Consider the following 9,102-nt stretch of genomic DNA (forward strand, 5'->3'; position numbering starts at 1 on the left):
TCAGGAAAAGCACAATATTGCAGAGAAATAAATGCTATATCTCCCTGTTAACTCCTCCAGGGAAGCACTGACGGAGCTTTGAGCACACACCTGTGATTGGGAAAGATGTGACTGAGCTATTGACAGGAGGAAAAGGCAAAAAAAAAAGTGATAATCCTGCTCAAATCAGCTCCTCCATAGGAAACCTGCCCCTTTGGAGATGTTCCCCCTGCACGCTGCAAATCAGCAAGGCTTAATTAAGTATTGGGCAAAGCTGAAGGAGGAGGTTATTGAAAATAGACTTGAGGGAAAGAACTCCTGGGTGTGAGACAAAACAGCTCCTGGAAGGGAAATCACATCTCTGGGAGCAGGTCAGCACACCAGGACTGGGTAGCAGAATTTACATGGACACCAGAAAGTTTTGGGATAAAGTCCCTGGCAAGGGGTGCTAAAGAAACCCAGGAGCCGAGGGCTGACTGGTAAAGCCCTGATGTGGTTTAGGTGGGAGGAAAAAACCCTTCCCATCCCTACAGCACCCCAAGATGGGAGGAAATATTCCTTTGCCTACTCAAAAATCACTGCTGTGCCCAGGGGTTTGTAGTTGCTTGGATGTATTTACTACTGAGTTGGGAAAGTGGAGAAATAAGGCAGGAAAAGTGAAAAATAAGGCAGGAAAAGTGAAAAATAAGGCAGAAAAAGGGATTTTGGGGCTAAGCTAGAGGTGGCTGAATGATTTTAATGGAACCCTGCATAGTCAAAGGGAAATCTTGAGGGGCTGGGTGGAAATTCCCAGCTGGCAACTCCAAGGGAACTCTTCAAAAGAATATTTGGACAGCCCATATCTGTCTAAGTTATTGCCAAAGGGGGGGAAAAAAGAGGTCTGTGAGCGAGCAGTTCAATGGTATCACTGTTCAGGCTGCAGCAGTGGCTAAAAAAACACCAGTGAAGTGGTAGGAAAAACCCACCAACTCCTATGGAACATGATATTGAAAATATAAGATATTATATCAGTGTCCTGTGATATGGGTCACTCCCAAGCAAGGGGGCCAGGGAATAAATAGAAACAGCTGGGAGATGGACAACAGGAATAATTAGAGGCCTGCAAAAGTGCTCAAAAGAATAATTTCTTGAAAGAGATTGTTCAGATGGGAGAACATAGGAGTAAATAATAAAAGGAGCAGGGAAGGTGAATTGCAGTACATTGAAAAAGCTTAGAAAGAAGCGGGTTTTGTACAGTTGACAAAAACCTGTGGAGCTCTTTGTCTCTTGACATGGTTGAGGCCAGGAATCTGGTGGGATTGAAAAATTCATTGAACATTTGTACAGTGAATGGAAACATCTGCAGTGAAATGGGTGGGATGCTATTCTTAGCAAAGAACCAGCAGCAACCCTCCTACTTCAGGGCATAGTTTAAATAGTGGCTGAGGAAAGGGGAGGGAAGAAAATTCCTCATTAAAGGTTTTCCCTTGTGATCCAGGAGGAGATAGGCACACACACACACACACAAAAAAAAAAAAAAACAACTCAACTTTGTTATCACTCCCAAATAGGTTTGGCATTGGCTTAAATAAATATTTCAACACGTAGTTTTTATTACGGCCTGTAGTTTTTTTTATGATGGTTTATTGCCATGTTATCTGAATTTTTGTGAAAGGAAGGGGAATTTAAGAGTGAAACGAAATTCCTCCTCTTTGCAAATATGGCATCATCAATGCACAGCTGTACACAGGTGTTGGGGGCAGTAATGAAACAAGTTTATTACACTCGATTAAAATTTATTGCACAGGTAGATTTAGGTGCTAGAACTAAGAAAAGATTATTTGTGATGCTCCTTAATAGGGAGGATGAGACTCCTGCACAATTTGCATAGGAGGAGAAGCACTGAAAATAAGGAAGAATTTTGATTTATGGTAGGAGTTTTGAAAAAATTATTAATTTTTAATTGAGAGGAAGCTCATCTTCAGCTGGGATGGGGGGCAGGGGAGAGAAGAGGTGCCCTGGGGCAGGCTGGGGGTCCCAGGGCAGGGCACCTGTGGTGCTTTGCTCCTAAAACCCCTCAGCCCTGGCAGGTGCCTCATCCCAGGGCAGGGGCTCAGCCCAGCTCTCCTCAGTGGCCCTGGATCCCTTCACAAAAGCGTCAAAGAAAACCTGGGGAGCCCAAAATTCAGCGGCCAAAAATTCATCCCCAGGGAAGAAAAGAAAGCAGAACAAAACAGCAAAGCCCCGGCCCAGGGGTTTCAGACAAGCTGGGACTTGGTGACACGGGCAGTAAATTTGACAGCTTCTTGCCACCTCCTCCTGGTGGGATTTACTTTGAACTTTTCTATATAAACAGTGCTAAAGCTGGGCTCAGGTAGGGCTTTTATGGCCAACTTTGCTGCAAACCACAGGACAGAGCATGGGGACAGTCCTGGCCACCTTCCCCGGGTGCAAAATCGTTATTAAATCACTGAAAATGCACATGCAGGGAGCAGAATCTGATCCCTGACTCAAAAGCAGGCACAAAACACAGAAAGAAGGGAAGAAAAGCATCGAGTTGGAGCAGAAAATATGTCAGGCAAAAGAGTTTTGCTGCATTCTTCAAGTGGGATAAATAAGCATGTATGTGTGTGGATATTTATATATATATATTTATATTTATAGCTAGCTGCACAGGGAAATTTTGTTCTGTTTTGAAACCCAGATGAGTGCAACAGGAAAATAAAATGCTGAGCCACCACACAAACCTCTTGTCTCTCTTTTCTGTGTCAACTCTTGCTCACAGAGAATAGCATTTCGTTTCCTACTGTCGAGGCAGCAGCAACTAAAGTGAACGTTCATATGTGTGGTGAGGCATTTGTCCCTGGAAAAATAACATCTCTTCTTCTATTAACGTTTTAATTAATCCCTTTTAGTTATGAAATGTAACTTTACATTACATAAAAAAAAATTACATGCAGTCTCTTAATCTGCTAATCCTTTCTCCAGACAAGCTGGTTCTTTTTAAATCAACTGCCATTTTATCAACCCAATGGAGCAGAGATCCGGACTCAACTCTATTCAACAATACATTCTTTTCATGAGAGACTGGCCTAGCTAATATGACACCACAAAGGGCTTGAGGAATTCCAAATACCCAGCTCTTTGGATTAAAAGCATAATAATCCCATGCAGTTTTTTGTTCAGAATTGATAGAATGGTTGTATAGTGAGTCACACTTGTTTGAACTTATCAAAGTAACAATATATCAAGCATTTCGTTGGATGATATTTTATTTTCTCAGGTCGATTCAACTTCTTTCAAGTTTATTTATTTTTTTTTTTTTGGTGAGCGAGTATTAACGACTGCCAAATGCCCCTGCAGCTAAACAATTAAAACCTATAATTAAGCACAGAATCTGATAGCTGCTGTTTCTGTCCAGTTTTTTTTACAGACATGAGCATTGTTTGTGCCAGGGCGGCGAGCTGCACTGGGCTGTAAAAGCTCTTCAGGCTGCTGCGGCTCCTTCCCCTGGCCGTGGGCATGACTTTGCTGCGTTTCCAGATCTGGGAGCCAGAGCAGGGCAGCTTTTGTGTGTCAGAGAGCCCCTGGGGAGGAGGCAAACGGGGCTGCTGGGATGAGCGGCCCGGTGGCCTCAATAAACAGCCCTGGGGAGGCTCCCGGAGCATCCCCTCCCTCTCTGCTCGGGATGCAGCCAGGCTGAGCCCCCAGCCCGCTCCCAGAGAGGCTTTCTGAGCTTGTTAGAACAACCACCAGTGGCAATTTCCACAGAAAGGCTCCTCCCAGGGAGCTGAGGTGGCCACAGCCGTGTGGGAGATGCATCCCCCAGCCAGGGAATAACGTGCTCTGACTCCACTACTGAGAATGCTGAACAACTGCTTTATTAAAATTATACTGTATTACACTAATATTGTGTTAAAACTGTACCAAAGAAATACCATACTATACAAAAGACACTAAAGAGAAACCAGTGACTGTCTGAGACACTCAGGACACAGCTTTGACCCAACTGGCCAAGGAAACAGAACAATCCTTACCAGTGCCCAATACCCAAATCACTTTGGGTGGACAATCTCCATAACACATTCCACAGGTGCCAAACAACAGGAGCAGTGAGTAGAGATAAGAATTGTTTTCTTCTCTGAAGTTTCTCACTGCCTTTCCCAGGAAAAATCCTGGGAGAGAGAATGACGTCTCCCTCTGTTCAGGGAATGTGGATACCACAGCTCTCCAGAGAGGAATGGGTGTTTCCATGGCTGACGTGGTTCCTGCCAGAGCCAGGAGGACTGGGAGCACATCTGGAGGAGTTGCTGGGCTGGACCTGCACTCCGGCCACCACGGGAAGGGGCAGCACAGCTGGGAATGGGTGACGGGCTCCACAGAGTGGCCTTAGCGGGGAACACCTTGGTGGCTGCCATCCCTGCAGACTCCAGGACAGCACGGAGCAGATATTCCCTTCAGTGCAGCCCCAACATTCCCATCCCATGGCCAGGCTGGGTGTTCAAAGCCAGCCTGCCTAGCAGAAGGTGTCTCTGCCTTAAAATCCAAAAAAATGGATTTTAAGGTCCCACCCAACCCAACCCACTGCAGGATTTTCACAGCCACGTACACAAACCCCGATCCCCATCCAAATTCTCCCCAGAGCAGCAGCGTGGGACAACATCTTCTCCTTCTCATGGGGCAGCCACAGCTCCCTGTGGTGAATCAAAACATCCAGAACTTGTCTGGCCAGTGGGGCTGAGCTGGAAGTGCTGACTGGAGCATGGCAAAACCCACGGAGCCTCCGGGGACACTCCTTCACCCGCTGGCCTCCAGTTCCTGTGAACACCAGCCCGGAGAGAACCCTCCCGTGCTGTTGCCATCCTCCCCATGCCCTGCTGGAGCAGCAGGAATGTCTTGTGGCTGGGCTGGTGAGTCCTCAGCCATGTCCCCGCAGAGAACACAGAACTTCCTTTCTTTTATTTATGTTTTTGTTTTCATTGTCATAACTCTTCCCTCGAGTTCCCACCCCTCCTACTCCATATGGCATCTCACTAGGGAACAATGGAGAGCTCTTCAGGGGTTCCTACTCTAACCCTTCAGAAGCAAAGGATTCTCTGAGGAGCTCGTTGGATTTTTCATCCCAATTATTTCAATATTTCTACTGAATTTCAAAACTAAATACATTCTCAGCAGAATTGGCAGCGCTCAGGCGAATATTTTTCATTTTTACTTTCGACCAACTGTGGAGTTAACCAGAACATTTTGAAATTTGATTCCCCTTGCCAATGCCTGCTGTAAAGAAGGGAAATTTGGGAAGGGTGGTGGCAGAAATGATTGCTAATTTCCCTCTTTCTTCTCTTTTCAGTTTGGGGCCCGACCCCAAACCCAGTGAGCCACCTCCCCAGGCTAGAGGAACAAAAGTGTTAACGAGGACGCAAACACAATTTAAAACTGCAATTCTGAAAAAGAGCGGGGGGGAAAAAAAGCAAAAAAAAAGCAAGAAGAACCATGATTTTTCAGGCCAGACGAGTTCTCCTTCCCTTTGCCAGGGGAATATTGTTTGCATGCCTCCTTCAAGGAGGGCTTGGTCCCTCCGTGCCCCTCCAGTGCCCCTTTAAACAAACACCTCCCAACGCTGCAGCTATAAATAGCACCGAGGTGGAAATGGCTGGGTAGGTTTCTATGCCCTCCTTTGTGTTCCCATTTTTCAAACACACCAACCTTCTCCCCTTTCCCCCCCACCCCTTTCCCTCCACAATGTGTGGTTATATATAGAATATTTATAATAGTTCCCTATTTTCCAAGCAATTTTCACCACTGCCACGCAGCAGGGAGAAATTGAGAAATTGCTGGTTGTTTATTTATTTATTTCTCCGTGGCAATGTGCACTTAATCCTGCAGAGTGTGGCAAAATATTCTGTCTGGATGGTATGGATGGGAACACGCACAGCCTATAGATGGATGGATGCATGTTTGTGTGTGCTTTTTAAATGCAGACCACATTGATTGCAATGTGGAACTTATAAAGATGGGAGATATTCTTATCTCTGCAGGAAATAAAGGGGGGTTTTTTTGGGAATATATATGGGCAAGATGTTGCCTGGCTCATCCACCCCATTATTCACTTTAAGACAGGGGAGGTGCACGGGGGGTTAAAGGTTTGCTGGGAAGGAAGGGAATGACAGTCCAGGGACAAAGATCCCACTGCTGGCCCAAAATCCTTGGGTGACAGAAGGGCTGGAGTTGGAAGGGATTCTGGAAATCACTCAGACCAACCCCCATGGCCAGGCAGGGGACCCAGGAATGTGTCCAGGTGGTTTGGGGATGTCTCCAGAGAGGGACACTCCACACCCTCCCTGGGCAGCTCTTCCAGGGCTCTGCCACCTCCATGGGAAGAGCTCCTTCCTAGTGTCCACAGAATTCACAGAATTTACAGAATCACCAGGTTGAAGAGACCTTCAAGATCATCGAGTCCAACCCAGCCCCAACCCCTCAACTCAACCCTGGCACCCAGTGCCACATCCAGGCTTTGTTAAACACACCCAGGGATGGTGTTGAGGTGGAACTCGTTGTGTTTTATCTCATGCCACTGCTCCTCATCCTGTCACACTGAACAGAGCCTGGTCCCATGCTCTGGCACCCCTTGGAGGCATTTCCTTGTCACTGAAAGGCAGAGGGGAGTACTGGGGGATATCAATGTGCCCTGAGGCTCCTCTCCCACCCTTCCCTTGGCATCTGCTCTTGGCAGCTCTTAATGGGATATGGGGCTTAATGACTAATTACTCCCCAGCCCTATTAGTGATCCTTCCTCCTTGCCACGGGAGAGGGGAAGGGGTTTAAGGGATCAGGACTCTGATTCCATGGCAGAAGCTGAGGATTCCTGAGGTTTGGATGGCTCCAAGGTCCAAGGCAGGCTCAGAGCTCCAGGAGAATGCCAGCAACGCCTTCACAGCTCTCCAGAACCTGGCATTAACTTCTGGTGACCTGAGTTCTCATGTTTTCCAGCTCTGGTGGGTCTTTCTTCTATTTATTAATGTACATGCACTTAAAATTCCTTTTTATCCATGGCCTTTGAAACCTCTCATGCCACTGAGTTCCCCAAATTCACCGTGGACTCTGTGAGAACCATGTGTGGCTTTTACAATAATTTTTTTCCCTAATTCAAAGCAAGAATTTTCTAGGACTGGGACTCCCCTGCTGCACGGAGAACACACAATATGTAACAGAACAGTAGTAGGTTTTGAGCTATTTCTTTTTTCCCCCTTGACTGCAGTTGACAAGTGCTGTCTATCAGCTCAGGGAAATGAAAAAGAGCAAGAATCCATCTCAGCCCTTTGGTGCCAGGCAGCACCTGAAGGGCAGCGCTGTTCTCCAGGGATTGGAGCCCAAAAGGGGTGGCAGTGCAGAGGTGACAGTGTCCCCAAGGCCTCGGAGGGGCCGGCAGGAATGCGTGGCTGCCTCAGGATTCCAGAATTCCCTCTGCTGCCCAGCACTGCGAGAGGGCTGTGGGGAAACCCAAATGAAACTCCGGGATGTTTTGCCCTTGCTTCTGGGGGATCTAGCTCATGCTGTCCCCCGTCAATCTGAGATTTAATGAGCAGAGATTTAATGAGCCAGCCGGGCTGTTTGCATCAACAATCCATGGTTTGGTGATGGATCCTCCCTCCACCTGCCGCAGGGGCACCTGAGCAGGCTCACGCTGTTGGCTGCAGTGGATTCCCATCCTTTTTCTTGCCCTTTCCTATTTTCTGTTGTATTTGTGGGGTGCCCCGTGGCAGGAAGGAATGATGCATCTGACTCCACTGATATCAGAAGGCTAATTAATTACTTTATTATAGAATATTATTCAGTACATCTAAAACTGAACCTGCCAAGCAATCAACCCTGCACACACCTGCCCAGAATCTGTGACTGCCAGGCAATATCCCTGACACACACACAAACAAAACATCATCACTGTGGGTAAATTATTTCCACATTGCATTCTGCTTTTGCACAAACACAGGCACAGCAAATGAGGTAAGAATGTTCTTGGGAAGGGCTGTGCCTTGCTTTTCTCTGTCAAGAGAAATTTGGGGCTACGCTTTTCCTTCCTTCCCGCCAGCCTCGGATGAGGTTTGGTGGCTCCAGGTGTCATTCACAGCCAGGGCTCGGGCTCAGCACTGCCTTGTGCTCGGGGTGTGAATTATCGAGCTCAGTTTCTCACCTCCAAGTGCCTCGATCAAGACTGTAACAGTAAAAGCTGTGCAGGAAGAGCCCAGTGCCCAGAACAACTCAGGAGATTAAATTCAAACACTTTTCGGGGTTCACTGACAGATTTACTCAAATATTTTGCTTTGAAATTACTTCAGGCATTTCATATCAAGGTAATATAATTTGGCCTGCAAAACAAATGTTTGCAGTCTCGTTCATTAATTACCATTATGAGAGATCCAAGCTCAGAGCTTTATATGTTCTGATCCAAATCTGTTTCCCTTGGCCTCATCTCAGAGCTGTAAAAATGACTTTCCATCTCTGCAGTGCCTTTTCCTGTGGCATTCTGAAAATAAAAATTAATTAACCCATAATTCAAATTTGCCAAAGCTGGGGAAAGAACCCCTGACTCTTCCAAAGGTATTGCTTTGCATGAAGGTCCGGGCAGGAGGAAGCTCCTGATGGTGCTGCCAGGCTCAAAAATGCACCTTTTAAAGGAGTTTTTAGTAATGCTGTGTGGGCAAAGTGAGCATTCAATATTATTCTCTTCCACAGATGGAGAAAACAGTCACCAAGTGACTAAATAATTTGCTTGTAGTCACATGGAGAAGAACACAGCGTTCCTCAGCGGAGCCACGTGACTTTCTTGTTCCTCTCCTGCATTCTCACCATGGAATGGGGAATCTAAAGGTCTGGCTCCCTGGATTTTGCAAAAGGGAAAGATCTGGGCCTCCTTTGAGAGCCCACAGCTCTCTTTTAGCGAGCTGTGCTCATGTCCTGGCTAAATTTCAATTTGCCAAGGTATTTTGGATTTTTCTAAAATTACGCTCTCGCTGTGCACGACTCTTCCTCCCTGCCAGGTTCAAGTTCATGTTGAATGTTCTGGGTTTTAAAAGGCATTCCACCATCCAAAGATTTGCTTTGCAAAGTTTAGATTTCCTATTTTAAATCTAGATGGGAGAGTTTGAG

Source organism: Passer domesticus, chromosome 23 (genome assembly GCF_036417665.1).
Source record: "Passer domesticus isolate bPasDom1 chromosome 23, bPasDom1.hap1, whole genome shotgun sequence".
Classification (NCBI taxonomy): domain Eukaryota; kingdom Metazoa; phylum Chordata; class Aves; order Passeriformes; family Passeridae; genus Passer; species Passer domesticus.